This window comes from Plecotus auritus, assembly GCF_963455305.1.
Source record: "Plecotus auritus genome assembly, chromosome: 6".
In the NCBI taxonomy this organism is placed as follows: domain Eukaryota; kingdom Metazoa; phylum Chordata; class Mammalia; order Chiroptera; family Vespertilionidae; genus Plecotus; species Plecotus auritus.
Window position 1 is genome coordinate 1,548,400 of NC_137773.1, and position 15,388 is coordinate 1,563,787.

Here is a 15,388-nt window from a genome sequence, read left to right on the forward strand (position 1 = left end):
AGAGAACAGGCCGCTGTGAGGGAGGGAAAGATCCTTCCCAAACTCGCACTCCACAAGCTCAGCAGGACCCGCCGACTCCCCCACGGTGAGCCTGGTCCAGGGGCGTGGTGCCTCCGGAATTAGGTTAGGGACGGGCTGCTCAGCCTCCAGGGCGGGAGGGCAAAGGAAAAGGCCCTTGTGTTTCCTGACTCCTGAGTTTTGAATGCTTTGAACATGGCCGCAGCCACCGCCATCCCCTAAGGCCTCTGGCATTTGCAAGGAAGGCCTCTGGAGCGTGGCTTGATCCTGCAGCTCCTTGGCCCAGCCCCCACCCTGCCGGGCCAGGCCTACAGAGAGGGCCAGGCCTACAGAGAGGGCCAGGCCTACAGACAGGGCCAGGCCTACAGACAGGGCCAGGCCTACAGACAGGGCCAGGCCTACAGAGAGGGCCAGGGCTACAGAGAGGGCCAGGCCTACAGAGAGGGCCTGGCCTACAGAGAGGGCCTGGCCTACTGAGAGGGCCAGGGCTACAGACAGGGCCAGGGCTACAGAGAGGGCCAGGCCTACAGAGAGGGCCAGGCCTACAGAGAGGGCCAGGGCTACAGAGAGGGCCAGGGCTACAGAGAGGGCCAGGGCTACAGAGAGGGCCAGGCCTACAGAGAGGGCCAGGCCTACAGAGAGGGCCAGGCCTACAGAGAGGGCCAGGCCTACAGAGAGGGCCAGGGCTACAGACAGGGCCAGGCCTACAGAGAGGGCCAGGCCTACAGAGAGGGCCAGGCCTACAGAGAGGGCCAGGCCTACAGAGAGGGCCAGGCCTACAGAGAGGGCCAGGCCTCTGAGCAGGGCCAGGGCTACAGAGAGGGCCAGGGCTACAGAGAGAGCCAGGGCTACAGAGAGGGCCAGGCCTACAGAGAGGGCCAGGCCTACAGAGAGGGCCAGGCCTACAGAGAGGGCCAGGCCTCTGAGCAGGGCCAGGGCTACAGAGAGGGCCAGGCCTACAGAGAGGGCCAGGGCTCTGAGCAGGGCCAGTGCTACAGAGAGGGCCAGGCCTACAGAGAGGGCCAGGGCTCTGAGCAGGGCCAGGGCTACAGAGAGGGCCAGTGCTATAGAGAGGGCCATGGCTCTGAGCTGTCATTTCTAGGACATGATGACAACCACCTGGTTCCCCCAAGAGCGCTCTCCATTTTACCGAAGTGCGTTTACAAATGTCAGCTCTTTTGTGTGTGAACTCAGGATCCCTAGCACGTGGCGGCGGTGGCGGTGGGTGGGTGGTGTGTTGGGTTTGTTTGTTTTAATCATAACAGGAATGGAAGCAGGGCCATGTGACCATTCAGTCTCATGGGGCTCTCTCTGCCTTCTCTCCCTCGCCACGAACTCCAGGTCTGCGTTGTGCTCCACGGACCCTCACCACGTTATCTGTGGGTGCCATTCCTTATATCACATAACATGTGGGTGCCGTTCCCTCCATCACATGTGTTGTCTGTGGGCGCCGTTCCTCACAGCTAGGGTGCTGCTGCAGCAGCTCTGCCCGCCCCCCAGAAGGCCAGGCAGCGACAACTCCCCGCTTCCCCGAGGCCCTTCGGAAACGTGATCTCCACTCGCCCCCAGTCACTGGTGCTGACAGAGCAGCTGGCTGTGCCTGTGGGAATATCGTATTTGCACGCGTTCCCCTGCGAGGTGCATGTATTTGGATGACACGTCGTGCTGTCGAGAAGCCAGGCTCGCGTTGCTCTCGGACGCAGCCTCTTGGAGGAGCAGGGAGGGGGGAAGCGGCAGAAGGAGCTCGTCGGGGAGAGCCAGCTGCTCGGAGGGCTCTCGGGCCATCCAGGCGATGAGCTCACGCTGCAAATCTAAACAGGGAATCGGCGCGGCGCTGAACGGCGGGGCACCGGGAACGGGAAGTGGCTTTGCAGCCAGCTGGTCCTAGGCATTTGGGTTTCGCAAATATTGCCACTGGGCCCGAGAGAGCACCCACGAGCAGACCTTCTGGAGGAAAACAGCCATCTCCCACTTGAGCTGATGGGCATCTCAGGAAGCGGTGGCGGCGTGATGGCTGTTATCCTTCCTGTCGGTCAACCTCTGGGAGGTAACAGGCCCATTAGCACTTGAGTGGCCAGATGGTCCACTCGGCAGACTGCAGGCTCCCGCTTGACCGGCCTCTCACGCAGCCCCTCCCCGCCCCCCCCCCCCAGGCCTGCCGCTCTGGGGCCTCTCTTAGCTGGTGCTCTTTAGTGAATAGAATTATTTGAGGTCTTGAAAGTCTAAAGTAGGTGTTTTTCAAATGTTTCGTAGCAGCGGAACCCTTAGTTACCCCACTGTTGTGCCACCACCGGACGCCTAGAAAGGTGAAGTATCGATCGAGACCTGAAAAGGTCGCAGTCCATCAGGAGCTGAGCATGAATGGCAGCCAGGAGCCCAGGGAATGGAGCAACACAAGGAAGTGTCCTTTCCCGCCTGGGTCGCCTTTCAGTCTTTGCAAAATCAGCCTCACATAGAGGCTGGAGAGGAGCCCGTCTTTCCCAGGTCACCCGCAGGCTCCCCTTTTCATTCCACCCCCCAATCCAGGGCTCCAGTCCCCACCTTCTGGCTCCCAGCACCATCAAGCCAGGGAGACTGTTGCTGTTTGTTCTATCCCATAGGGCAAAGGGAATCGCCACAGAATTCTGTGGGTGTAGTGATGCTGATGTGATGGCGATGATGATGGTAATGATAATGAAGATCATGAAGATGGTGATGATGATGTTGCGGGTGGCTCTCATGATAATGATGATGAAGATGATGAGGAAAAAGATTGATAATGATGGTGGTGATGCTGGTGGTATTGTGATGGTGATAACGATAATGAAGAAGATGATGAAAAAGATTACTAATGATGGTGATGTTGGTGATGGTGAAAATGACAATAATGATAATGAAGGTCATGAGGAAGATGGTGATGGTGGTGGTGATGATGATGTGGGTGGCTTTCATGATAATAATGATGAAGACAATGAGGAAAAAGATTAATAATGATGGTGGATGTTGGTAGTGATGATGGTAATGATAATGAAGGTCATGAGGAAGATAGTGAGGATGGTGATGGTGGTGATGACAGCAGCAGTTAACATTGCGAGGCACTGTTCTTTGCAGTTTGCATCTGTCAATTCATTTAATACGTTGCCTGTGTTAATCCATTTAATACATTGACCGCCTAAAAGTCAAGTATTTTTATTATGATCAATCCTCTTTCACAGGTGAGGAACCGGAGGCACAGAGCCGTTATGTAACTGCTTACGGTAACAGCTCGTGCAGGCAGAGCTGGGATTTTGACCCAGTCAGTCTGGCTCCAGAGCTTATGCTCTCAGCCATGTGGCAGATGCTCCAGAGCCTTTGGGAGGTATACCTAGAGGTAAGTGAACTTGAACTTGTGTTACTGTTATGCAGAACTCTCATTGATTATGTCAGATGACCCACAAGCAGTGAGGATGGAGTGGGAGGTGAGGGGACTGAGAACTTCACCATCCCACACCTTTTCTCAAAAGAAATCTGAGCTGGAAAATAAATACAAGCAGAGCTTTCTGGGGAAAATGGGTAAGAAGGCCTGGGGTCTTGTTTCCTGACCTCCTCAAAGACTCTCCAACCGACCTGGAGGCTCTGCCCCTGAGACCTGGGCATGATGATGGCATGATGGTGGCATTATGGTGGTGATGATGGTGGTGATGATGGTGGTGGTGATGGTGGTGGTGATGATGGTGGTGATGATCGTGGTGATGGCATGATGGTGGTGATGATGGAGGTGATGGAGGTGATGGAGGTGATGGAGGTGATGGAGGTGATGGAGGTGATGGTGGTGGTGGTGGTGATGGAGGTGATGGTGGTGGTGGTGGTGATGGAGGTGATGGTGGTGGTGATGATGGTGGTGGTGGTGGTGATGATGGTGGTGGTGGTGGTGATGATGGTGGTGATGGTGGTGATGGTGATGATGGTGATGATGGTGATGATGGTGATGATGGTGATGATGGTGATGATGGTGATGATGGTGATGATGGTGTGTGCTGCACTCAGTAAGGCCAGGGGTGTACCTGAGGGGGGGCGGGGGCGGTGAAGGATTAAAGACAGACAAGAGAATAAAGCTGGGGCTAGGTAGGACGCTGCTCTCTGATGCAGAGACAGCGCCACAGCCTGCAAGCCGAGTCTTTATTTTATAGCCATATTCCACCAGGCAAAGTAAGGGCGTGGTCAAGATGTTTACAATATTCTCGCAGGTTTTGAATCAATTACATGCACCTGCTTGTATCAGCAGCCTATATCACTTAGTCACCTGGGACCACAGGTTCGGATCCTAAGGTCAAGCTTACAACGATAGCCTTTGGCTATAATTGTGCTGGGACTTGCACGTGGCTTTACCACAAGAGGATCGTGTCCTCTCATTAGTCCGAGGCTTGAACCCGTCCAAACACTGTAGCCGCTCTCCACAATGATGGTGATGGTGGTGATGATGGTGGTGATGGTGGTGATGAACTCCTCTGGAAAATTCTTTGGTTCCAGGTGTAGCAGGTAATACTGGCCACTACTTACTCCCTCCCTGCCACGTGCCAGGCACTTTCCTTACCAGTTTTAACTCTCCACTGCCTTTGGAATGAAGCATAATCATCCTCATTTTACAGGTGAGGAAACTGAGGCTCAGGCAAGTTCTGCCACCAGCCAAGTTCATGTGGGCTAAGTTGGTGGCAGAGCTGGGTAGGGGTCAGGACAGCGTGACTCAGAAAACCTGCTCTTTCCTGGCTGTATCGGCTGCTTGCTGCACGTCACTCGTGGGAATGAGAGCCATTGGTTCCTGGTGCCCAGGCTGACTCCCCCCTGGGCCTCAGAGGACCCGGCACCATGTGGCCCCCACACCTCACTCCTCCCTTCCCTGTCGGTTGATTTAAGTTCACAGGCTTTTCCTTTATTCCAATTGCCAGCAGCGCGGCCCAGATGGAGGCTGAGAGCTGACTCGTCTGTGCCATCGTTCCCCAGGCCCCTCTCAGGGGCTCCTATGGCCGAGGTCACATCTGTGAGCTGACGTCCCGGCCGGCCAGCTGCCACTTGCGCCAACACGTCCCACTGTCCTGCCAACCAGCCAACCGTGCCAGTTTCACCCACGAGCTCCTGCCGCTCTCAGGTGGGGCCACCTGCTTGCAGCGACTGATGGGCGCCACGTCTTTCCAGCCCGGCTTAGAACATCACGGGATTGGCTGTGGCCCGATCCGGGACCCGTCTGCCGCGGAAGCCGCTCCGACAGCCTCCGTATCCAAGGCCAGAAGTCCACGCAGTCCATTAGCTGCTTCCTTTTCATCCTCCTCCCCGCAGAGAAAGCTGAGTCACAGCATCCTTTTCACAAGTGGAGTGAGCAGCGGGTTGGTGCTCCTGGCAGGATGCTGACCCTGCCTGTGATCGGGGAGTCGTGTTGCTTAGTGACTGAGAGGGCCACTGCGGAGTCAGGCCGACCAGCTGCAGCCCCGGTTCCGCCCCGGCCACCGGGAGCTTGCTTGCCTAGTCCCACCTCCTCTGCTTTGGGGGACTGCTCTCCCATGCTCCCCAGTACACAAGCCCCTTGGCCACGGGCACCCAGGGCTGGGCCAACCAGAAAGCTTCCTGGACTCTTTCTAAGTGCAGCCTGTGGGGGAGCCCTTCCTCCTCAGGCAGACACTCAGCCCTGCCACGCCCTCCGCTCCCTCCTCCCGGGGATCTGCGTGAGCAGGAAGGAGCCTGGCTGGCCTGGCTCAGTGGTTGAGCGCTGACCTATGAACCAGGAGGTCACGGTTCTATGCCCGGTCAGGGCACATGCCCGGGCCCCGGTTGCAGGCCCAATTCCCAGTAGGGGGTGCGCAGGAGGCAGCCAATCAATGATCCTCTCTCACTTTGATGTTTCTCTCTCTCTCCCTCTCCCTTCCTCTCTGAAATCAATAAAAATATTTAAGAGAGAGGGAGAGAGACAGGAAGGATTGGGGAGTCAGGAGTGAGGAGGAGAGGTGTCCCCTGAGCCCGATTTCCGGGGTGTCCGGAGCCAGCGACATGGCCTGCCTTCCAGTGGTGACATGAGCTGGTGCGTGGGGGTCTTGTTGATGCAACCAGCATGCCCAGACCCATCGAGCCCCAGCCCCGTTTCCTACGGAGTCCTTCCTCTTCAATGCCACTGAAGGGCCTCTTTCAGGGCTGCCTGGTGGCAGTTCGTCCCCCGGGTGGGGGCGCCTTTTCCAGTGAACACAGAGGTACTTACGGGCTGACAGACGCCCACACTCGCCCCTGGCTTTCCTGCCGCGGAACCGTCCGGTCCAGTCCCCCTTCCTCAGCCAGGGTGGAGGGCCTAACACACAAGTACCAGGGAGCGTCATGGCCCGTCAGCCCTTCTGAAAGGTGATCGCCCCCCGCCCCCCCTTGACCAGCCGTCACGCGCGCATCGCCCGCGGGACAGCGCGGCCCCGTGTGGCCTCGGGGATGCGTGAGAAGGCACCTGGCTGGCTTCTCGTCAGAGCGTTTAACCTGAAGGTCACACGAGGCAGCAGCAGTCAGATCCACAAAGCGGGGCATCCGAAGGACAGCCGGCCTGGACTCCCTCCAACATGTGATATCAGGAGAAAGAAACCAGCAAAAAGGAAGGGGGGGCTGTTTCCGAGTCAGAGTCTACAGAGCCGGGACACCCACCCACGGCAGGCCGCCCGGGGTGGGGCCCGTGGGAAACAAAGCTCACGGCTGCAGAGCCCACTGCGAACCAACAGAAACGTTAGATCACGGGTCATGGCGACCTTACAGGCGTGACACGGGTGTCAGGTGATTGTCAGCAAACCGTGGACAGCAGCACCTCCGTGCAGGCGGCTGTGAGGGTGCGAGGAGATGCTCCGTGACGGGGAAGGTAGGAGGATGCTCTTCAGATGCAGGACGGGGCGGGGCTGTGGAGGGTTCAGTGAGGAGAGAGCCAGAGAGTGACAGGGAGGGAGGGAGGGAGGGAGACAGAGAGTGGGAGAGACAGACAGACAAGGGGGAGCGGGAGAGGAGGGAGAGGAGAGGGCGGGAAAGACAGAATCGCAAGCTATGAACATGGTAAGTCCAGCAGAAGGCCCACGTGGGCTCTGCACCATTCTGTCGGCTTCTCTGTCAGCTGAGCTTTAGGACCGCTGATGTCTACAGCACCGGCCCTCCTGCTCAGCGAGCCCTTGGCCCCCCCTGCAGGGCGGTAAAGGTGTCCGTCAGGGCGAGGGCCATCGCCTCTCTGCTGACACCGCGGGGTTATCTCGGACCCGGGTCACCAGGCCAGGGCATGGCCGTGGGGCAGCGCAGAGGAGTGAGCAGTGCAGTGGTGAGAGTACCAGAGCCTTCCATGGTGGCACTGGAATTCCCTCCCCCTCCACACCCCCCGCCCCTGGGGGTTCCCTGAGTCTCCCTGGTCGGGTCAGTGCAGGGCCGGCCCACCGTGATCAACCCCTCCCTCCCCGACAGGCTCCCCCCACCCGCTCCTTCCATGTCTGTGCCTACAACAGCCGTGGGCAAACTACGGCCCGCGGGCCGGTTCCGGCTGTTCTATCCGGTTCTCTTGCTCTCCCCTCCGCTCCTTTACTTTGAATTTATATTCGTTCACACAAACACTCCATCCATGCTTTTGTTCCGGCCCTCCGGTCCAGTTTAAGAACCCATGGTGGCCCTCGAGTCAAAAAGTTTGCCCACCCCTGGCCTAGAAGCTCACCTCGCCACTGTCCCTGCCCCCAGCGCCCTTGATGCCAGCGACGCTGAGCCCCGTTGGCCGCTGAGGCCCTGGCACTGGGATACACCGTCCGCTCCCTTCGGGCGTCTGCTCTCCGCCCACCCACCGTGTCCTTGAGGGTCACTCCATCCACTCGTTTATCTTCCAAGAAGGCCTCCAGCCTCTCCTCCGGCCTCTGTGACGGGGACCTCCCCAATCCTCCTCGCTGCCTGGCATCCTCCCACTTTAACTTAGAAAATCCAGTGATGTGAACGGCGACCTCTCTCCACTCTGGCAATGGACCCCGTACTGCTTGAGCTGGCGCTGGTGACAGCGGGGAGCCCCCCGAACTACGATGAATGGTTTCCCGTGGACGACCGCTCTGCGCCCCCTCCTCCTCCAGGGCAGGGCCGGCGGGTGCTCCGGCCCCTGGGTTGTGTCTGCTAGGCAGCACGGACCCAGCGAATAGCTGTTGATTGGACAGTCATTCAGAAGGGACCAGCTTTGTGGCCCGAGACCACAGAAGGGTGAGGGCTCACACAGACGGCCCTGGCCTCGGGGGTCCGCCTGCCCTTGTTACGCCGAGGAGGAGCTGGCGGGGCGCCCCTGGGCCTGGAGGAGGGGACGGAAGGGCCAGGCCGGCGCTATGGGTGACCTGCTCGCCTCTCGCCAGCGCCGTTCGCAGCCTGCATCCCGGAGGGTGAGATGAAGGGCCACCGACTGCTCCCCAGGAGCCGCGGCCTCTTAGGGGAGGGGGACCGCGGACCCGGGACCATCAGACGGGGCAGGAGAGGAGCGCCACACGCCTCCTCCGGCTTCTGAGATGGTGGCGCAGCCTCTCGAGGAGGACTGGCAGTGACAAGGGGGTCTGTGCCGCTCGACCTCACGCAGCACCTGGACGCGATGCGGGCCTCGTGGGCAAAGAGCGGAACACGCGGGTCCCGGAGGAGGAGTGCAGGCTCCGGGACGGATCCCAGCAGGTAGAGGCCCAGCCCGCCCTCCCCCCTCCCCCCCCTTTACCTTTCCCCCCCCACTCCCTGCTTTCCGGGCCCCACCCTCTGAGGCGCTGGTTGGGGGCTGGCTGCGCGGGGAACTGGCCAGTTTCCCCCAGTCCCCACTCACGTGACGGGGGTCCCTGTTTCCCAAGCTCCTTGGGGCTTCCCGGGCGGGCTGCTGTGGATCGATCGCCTCTGTTCATCCTGCCTTTTTTTCTCTCTCAGCCTTGCAGATGCAAGGCCTCAAAAAACTGCTTCAAAACTCACAATTGTTCCTCTCCACGGAAACCTGTAGTCAAAGGCGAAGGATGCAGGCGACCTGAAGAGAAAGCAGAGTTTGTCCTGCATTTCCGATGCTCTGACATCTTGGGATCTTGTTGATCCTGGTGGGACCACCCTCCCCAGGTCAGCCGAGTCCCACGGATAACCAACAGCTCACCTGTGAGCGTGCCTTTCGGACACAAAGCCCCCAGCCCACACCCACCGCCTCCGGGGGCTCCCACACCTGGGCCGCTGTCCCCCTGGGGTGCGGAGAACTAGGCAGAGCCCCGTGCCCCGAGCCTGCGGGAAGGATCCAAGCTGGCCCACCCTCAGCCCGCGCTCCCGCCCGCCTGTTCCTTTCGGAGAAAACACGAGAGAGGCTCCTGTCCGTGTGGCCCCACTCCCTCCGCCTCCCACCCGACCCCCGTGCTTCCCCCGTGGCCCCCATAGGAGGCCACCTCCCCTTTTCTCGGGATCTGCGTGTCGCATGCTCTCCCTTCCAGGGCCTTCGTCCCCTGATCTTTGGCCTCGCCACCCCTAACGCATAACAAAACCTGTGTTTTAAAACACGCCGGCACAGGGAAAGCAAACCAGGAAGGGTGTGCAGATCCCAGCAGTGTGGGGTCCCCGCGGAGGTCTCCCTCCTGCAGAGTGGCTCCCCTATTCTCTGGTCCACCGTGGGATTTTATTTTTCATTTTAATAAGGGAGAGGGAGAGATAGAAACATCAATGCTGAGAGAGAATCATGGATCGGCTGCCTCCTGCATGTCCCACACTGAGGATCGATCCCGCAACCCGGGCATGTGCCCTGGCCTGGAATCAAACTGTGACCACCTGGTTCACGGGTAGACACTCACCACTGAGCCACACAGGCCGGGCCATATTGGAATTTTAAACACCACTTGGGCCGTGGCCTTCTCTTGCTCAAAACGCTGTCATGACTCCCCAGAGCCAAAGTTCTTACGACCTCAAACGCCCTCCTTCCATGGACCGTGCCCCCTGCCCCCCATGAGGTTCCTTGCTGCTCCTGGAACCTTGGACACAGAGGCAGGCCCCTCTTCAGAGCCCTGTCCCCCAGGTAACCCCCACGCTCAGCCCCTCCCTCCCCTCAGGCCTGCTCACATGCCCCCCCTCAGTGGCGATCCCCGCCCTCTCTGCTCTGTCTTCCCCCCCAGGACACGGTTATGGGAGGACAGACAGTTTATGGTGCTCCCGGCCCTGTCGCTCCTCGCCTACCTCCCTGCCCCACTGGGCGCAGCCCCGCTGACCAGGGCCTTTGCCCGGTTCCCGGGTGTATGGCAAGGCCCGGGGACAGTTCAGGCGCAGAGCAGGCATGGAAGTGCATTTCTGGTGCATGAGGCCGTTTCCACTTCAGATTGAGTTGAACCAAAGCTGAGGACAGTTTAAAAAAAGAGTTTGCGAGGGACTCGCCTGAAAAAAAAAAGAGTTTGCGAGGGACTCGCCTGAATCTCTCTAACCGCCTTCATACCGAGACCATCCTTGGCCTGCAGCGCCCACTGTGAGGATGTCTGTCATAACGTGGGGGGTGCCGTCTGGCAGGACCCGGCGAACAACAGGTGAAGGTCACTTCTGCCCTGGGCAGGATGGTGGCACCTGGACAGAGAGTCTGACCCCGAACCCACGCCCCTGGAGGTCCTGGAGGGCAGCCTCGCGGTGCTGGTGCAGGAGATGTGGCCCGTGACGTGACATCAGAGGAAACCCGTGGGAATACGAACTCAGGTTTCCAAGCCCTGCACGAGGCGTCCCCCCGCCCCCCGCCCCCAAGTCTGTTTTTAACCCGTTCGTTGGCATAGAACGGGGTGGGCAGCACAGACTTTGTTTTGTTTTACTTAATGGATGAGAAAATGACTTAGGGTGACAACGGCAGGGGCCGGCCAGGACCCCTGGAAATGGTCCCTGGTGATGTTCTTTGCAAATGACCTGGAAGCAACGGTGCCAGTGAAGTCAGCAGCTCAGCTCGTGACCTTGGACCTTCCGCCCGGTGGGATGTCGGGACAATGGAGACAGATGGCGGGAGGCCTGCCGGGCTGAGCGCGGGCGGGGACGTGGCAAATGAGCGGTGCTGGGGGAACCGTGGTCATGCATCAGGGGGAACGGCCTGGAGCCGTCAGCCAGGGACCGGGAGAGGGCCTGGGGCGCGGGGCACCCATTCGGAAGCAAGTCAGCCAGGCCAGCGGGAATCCTGGGTCTCACCGGAGGGGCTTCAGCCACTGCTCTGGGAATGCCTCGTCTCCTAGGGTCTCCCCACCTCCGGCTCTCCCCTGTACTGGGGATCCTCGGAACTCTCCCTGCCCCCCACAGAGAGCACCACATCCGGAGCGTTCCCAGTGCCCTTCCCATCCCAGCTCGGATGCCTGCTTCTCTGTGAGCCCGACCATGGGCCCAGCATCCTTGCTCAGAGTTCGTCTCTCCTCCTCGGGTTCTGGTTCTGGTTCTGGTTCGGGTTCCTGCAGCTCTCGGCTCAGACCTGTGGGAAGCGGGTTAAAATGATCGGCTTCATGCTGGCCTCGCGCGGCGAGCTCCGCAAAAGCGAGAGCAGGCGGTCAGTAACTGTGGACACGCGTGGAGACCTGCTCTGTGTGGCTCGGGACGGCCCGGAGATGGGACCCCGGGGAGGGGCACAGTGGGGAGAGGGGCGCAGTGGGAGACGGGCGTGCAGTCTGGACCGAGGCTGGCTGAAGCGGACACAGCGACGTGTGGACATCCTCCAATGGTCTACAGCCGCGAGTTTCAACCTTTCCCGTCTCATGGCACGTAAACTAATTATGAAAATTCTGCATTGCACCAAGAAATAGATGTATTTTGCTCATCTGACAAAAATAGGTATAAATTTGATTTATTTACAAAAAAAATAATAGTAATTACCTACCCTTTTTTGCTCCAAAGCGACTTTAAAAAAAAATCAGGTGCCTATACTCATACTAGAGACCCGGTGTATGGATTTGTGCACTGGTGGGGTCCCTAGGCCTGGCCTACACCCTCTCACAATCCAGGAACCCTCAGGGGATGTTGGAGAGTTGGTTTCGGCCTGATCCCCGTAGGCCAGGCCAAGGGACACCAGGCCTCTAGTATGCATATAGGATCTTCGGTTAATCTCTTCCCGCCCTCCCCCCCTCTCCCCTTCCCTCTGAGATTCATCAGTCTGTTCCATGTTTCCATGCCTGTGGTTTCCACTCCTGCGTTGAGCATCTGCCCCCTAGTGGTCAGTGCGCATCATAGCTACCTGCCGGTCGAACGGTCGGACGGTTGCTTAGGCTTCCTATATAATAAAAGCTTAATATACAAATCGACTGAAAGGCGGAATGACCAATGGAACAACCGGTTGCTATGATGTACACTGACCACCAGGAGGCAGACACTCAATGCAGGAGCTGCCCCTAGCCCACAGGCCCCAGGCCAGCCAAGGTGGGTTCCAGCAGGGCCCCTCTGATCGCCCCGCAGATCGGCCCTTATCGCCGGCCAGGCCTAGGGACCCTACCCGTGCACGAATTTTGTGCACTGGGCCTCTAGTTTATATATATATATATATGTATAGATAGATAGATAGATAGATAGATAGATATAAGGATTTCTGGTGCCAACAACTAACCAATCAGCCGAAACCTTATTATGCGACATAACCAATAAGATGCCACTGTATCATGTGACCTATACATTCATGGTTCAGGACAGGGCATTCACACCGACGGCTATGGCTGTGCTGGCTGGTGTCGCTTTTTATCTGACAGTCCAAGGGACAAGAGGGCAGTGCCCTGGCTGAACAGTCAGGTTGTTTTATAATTCCCTGCGGCACCGGTTGAAGTCGCTGGTCTAGAGGGCAGACGGCCCTGCTGCCCAATCACAGAACGCTGGGACGAGGCGGAAACCCTTCACGTTTATGAGAAACTTATTTTTTCACATAAAAGAAAGCCGACCAATCATTCTGGTTAAGAAACGTCATATAGTTTTGATCAACTTTTTTGGGTAAATTTACATACAGTGAAACACACCTATGATTGCCTAGTTCAGTGGGTTTTGACAGGTGTACAGCCGGGTAACCGATCTTTCTATCACTATAGGTTAGTTTGCCTGTTCTAGAGCCTCATCTGTACAGTTAGGGGTCTGGCTTCTTGCCCTCAGCGTTGTGCTTTTGGGATTCATCCCTGCCATCTGGTGTGTATCAGCAGTGCTGTCTTTTTCATCGCTGTACAGTATTTCACGTGGGACCGTGGTACAGTATCCATTTACCTGTGGAAGGTATTTGAGGTGCTTCCAGTTTGGGTCTATTTTGAATAAAACTGCTATGCACATTTGTGTGCAAGTCTTTCTGTGGCTCAGACCAAGTGCTAATCCTATATAATAAAGAGGGAATATGCAAATTGACCGTCACTCCGCCACAAAGATGGCAGTGCCCACAGTGGAGGTGGGGATTTCCGTAACACAAGATGGTTGCGTCCACAGCGGAGGCTGAGTTCCTGTAACGAGCCTTAATGAGCAATCAGCAGGAACCTGAGGCTGTGCCCCCACCCTGCCCCCATGGGGCTGACAGGGGACCTCAGGCCATGCCCCCCACCTGGCAGGGCTTGACGAGGGACCTCAGGCCACACACCCCGCCCCGGTGCCAGGCCAGGGTACCTGAGGCTGTGCCCCACCCGGCAGGGCTGGACAAGGGTGGGACCGGCCGGGTCTGGATCTTGGCCAATGCGGGGGGGCAACCAGGTCTGGGTCTCACGTGATTTTGAGGCGCATGTGGGTAGGCAGGGACTTGACTCTGGGTCCTGTGGTGTGCCCCAGACTCTGACAGGAGGAAGATTTTCATATACATTTTACTAATTTTCTTTCATCTCTGACACTTTTATTATAGAGAAAGGGCAAATAGCAATATTAAAATATTTCCTCTAATTAATCCCCTTTTAATGTACATGAATTTTGTGCACCGGGTCACTAGTAAGTAAAATAAAAGAGACAGAATCTCCCACGTGGAAGGGGACGTTGACGGGAACCTTAGCCCTCACTAAACCCAGCCCTCTGCCTGCTGCTTCCCCTCGCCAGTCACATCCCTGAGGGCTGGCTGTTGGGTCTTCACTTGCCCCCCTGATGGGGAACTCACTACCTCTCACGGTAGGAAGCTTACTCAGTGTGGCAAAAGCTGCAACTGCTAGAAAGTTCTCCCTGAACTGAATTTCGATTGGCCCATGGCTAGGACCCACCCACTGGTGCTGAGAGGAAGTCTAATTACTTGTCGGGTAGTTTAAAACAGCCCCGATTCACTGCAGCTGTTGCCCATCTTAGTCTACACTTCCTGTGCTCTGCCAATCGTGTCACTCGGGGCTCGCTCTAGCTGTGGCCGTCCCCCTGAGCTGCACCCGAGAACTGACCACCGTGCCCTGCAGTGGCCAGCCCAGCCACCCCCTCACACCACAGTGATGCGACTTTAGCTGGGGACCCCCCCCCCTCACCGCCCACCACCGATGCCCACAGAGTTCCCGGGCAGCGCGAGAGCAGCCTCGAGCCCCTTCTCCCGCGTGCCCCCATCCTGTGCTTCCCACAGTGGGCAGCAGATTTATGGAAATGGCCCGGCTTGGAAATATGAATAGCTTCAGAAATGACCCAGACAACTTCATGGTTGAGAGACCCATAATGGCCTGTTGTGGGAGACGGGGTGTTGTACATTCTTGCTGTCCCCGCTGACAGGATGAGTAACTGTGGGAATGGACGTTTCTGGGCCCCTTCAACCTCTCCGACTTCGTGATTCCGACAGGGGCAGCACTGGAGTCCTGGGGACCAGCTGGGATTGGAAGAAATGTGAATCCTGCTCTGTGAACCCCGATGGCTTTGTTCCAATTAAAGAAGGCACATGCTCACCTGGCTGGGAGTTGCAGTGGGACCTGGGAGCTCACCTGGAAAGGCGGCCCGTCCTCCCCATCCGGGAGCTGCCTATTATCGTGGGAAGATTAGCAACCTCGTTGCAGAAACCAGAGCCGCCAGCCCCGGGAAGACCCCCAGCCTTGGCATAGCCACAGGCCTTTGCCAATCTCCAGCCTGCATCACCTGTACACTGCCTTTTGGCATACCGTTTGCCTACTTCCCCATGTCATCTTTGTCATCCTCCCCAATATAAGCAGCTGGCTAATGGTGGGGGGCAAGCAGATGTTTGTGGGTGGCCTGCTGCTCTCCCATGCTGCCGGCAGTTCTGGAATAAACGTTCATCTATGACTCACCCCTGTCTCTGCTGAATTGGCTCAAGCAGTGAGAGGCAGCACAGACCCATTGGTTGTCCGGTTACATTTTTTTGTCTTCCCACAAATGTTCTGTTGGCCCCAGAATGAAGCCAAGGAGGCCAGGAGGCTGATCCATTGTAGCGAGGTTTGAGAGGAGAAAAAGGCAGAGAAAGAAGGAAGGAGAGGTGGGGAGAAGCGATATTCAACTCCTAGCATCACCAGTGTGAGCTGGA